This window comes from Chrysochloris asiatica, unplaced genomic scaffold, assembly GCF_000296735.1.
Source record: "Chrysochloris asiatica unplaced genomic scaffold, ChrAsi1.0 scaffold00094, whole genome shotgun sequence".
Taxonomy (NCBI): Eukaryota; Metazoa; Chordata; class Mammalia; order Afrosoricida; family Chrysochloridae; genus Chrysochloris; species Chrysochloris asiatica.
The window spans coordinates 2,127,590-2,129,617 of NW_006408612.1; positions in this window are offsets into that span (position 1 = coordinate 2,127,590).

The following is a 2,028-nucleotide window of genomic DNA, read 5'->3' on the forward strand; positions in this document are numbered from 1 at the left end:
TATACACACACACTATGGGCTATGGTGGCACAATAGAATAAGCACTGGACTGTGAACTACAAGGTCAGTGGTTTAAACCCACTTGACAAGAGAAAGATGAGGCTTTCTGCTCCCGCAAAGATTAAAAGCCTCAGAAACCCTATAAAGGGTCATTATAAGTCAGAACTGACTCAAAGGCACTTAAACCACAAACAATAACAACATATATATATATGTGTGTGTGTGTGTATGGAGTCCTGGTGTGGCACTGTGGGCTAATGCTTTAGACTGCAAGATCAGTTTGAATTGCAAGGTTGGCAATTCAAGCTCACCAGCCACTCCTCGGAAACCCTATACAGGGTCTCTATGAGTCAGATCTGACACAATGACACTTAACAACGACAATATATATATATATTTGTGCTGGGGAAAAGCAAATGTCACAGAATATCCAAAACAAATGTGACGTTGAAAAAAAAAACTGGAGAACGTACACCACCTGGCTTCAGGATTTACTCTAAAACTAAAGAAATCAATATAATACAGTACTGACTGGCATGAGGATTAGTAAATATAAGGGTGAGTCAAAAATTATCCACATTCCAGTTATATTAAAATGCCTATCCACATCATCCATGCTGATGACAACACTGAGCATGCACATAAAGGTAAAGTGATTCTGTTGAATAGACGAGTGCCAGTGGGTTATTTTGCAAATCATCCATGGCTCTGCCTGTGAAATAATCCACGACAGACTTGAGTTTTGAAAAGTCTGTGCGAAATGGATACTGAAACAACTCAGGGAAGAGCATAAACAGAAGTATTTGAACATCTGCAAAAAAAAATTGGACCGATACTCAAAGGTAAAATTTTCTTAAAAAAAAAAGTCATTACTAGTGATGAGACGGATTCATCACTATGAGCCTGAGAGTAAACTGGTAGACCTCTGTATATTGTTGGAGAAGAAGAAAAGAAACTGAATCTGCTTGACAAATAATTTTCTTGTGAGCAGAGAATCTGTAAAAATTATATTGCATTGAGAAGTGTGAAGGAGAGTGGGAGGCCGGGGTTTCTCAGCACCCCAACTCAACACAAAGTACACACACACAAATATATATATATATAGAGAAAGAGAGTCCTGGTGTGTTAATGCACTGGAGTGTATATATATATATTATCAGTCAAGTAGTCCCGCAGCAAAACTAAAGGAAGAAAATGTACCAATAGTTATATAATACTGACAGAGATCTTGCAAAGAACCAGTCTTAGAAACCCAAGCCTACTCATGAACTGTTTGCTGAAGTGCTCCCAGAGTGTGACTCTAGGCTAATAATTCCTACATTGGTGTAAAATATCCTGCAATGGATATTTTCTTTTTGAATTGCCCTGTTAGGGGAAGGAGAACTGATCCAAGGATGAAATCAAGCCCTCTGAGTGCTTCCAAAATAAGAAGGCAAATTTGTGCTGGAGACCTTAAAGGAGATTCATTAAGGAAGAGAGGGCCACAGACAGACTTTAAGACAATGTTGTAGGAATTGGGGTTTGTCCAGAATCTTGATAGATGCAAGTTGGTTAGTCTTTCAATCTCAGTTTCCTCATCTTTAAAACAGAGATCATAATTTGAGATAACTTTACTTCATAAAATTGTTTTGAGAATAGTGAATAATTTATGTAAGTGCTTAGAAAAAGGTCTGATGCAGAATAAATACTCATTAAATGCTCTGGTTTGATGCTGTAGAATAAACACTGGACTGCTACCTGCAAGCTCTGCAGTTCAAACCTACCAACTTCTCCTTGGAAATCCTATACATGGCCGCTATGAGTCAGAACAAATTCTAAGGCTCTTAACAACAACTGTGTTAATTATTCATCTGCCTCTTGTGAATTTGGTTAATGCTGGACTGTTTACAAGATAATTGTAATTAGCTGATGATCAGACCTTTATGATTTCACTAGGTCTTTTTTGGAAGACCTAACCACCTCTCAAGAAGCTCTGGTAGCGTAGTGGTTACGAATCGGGCTGCGAACCTTAAGGTCAGCGGTTCGAAA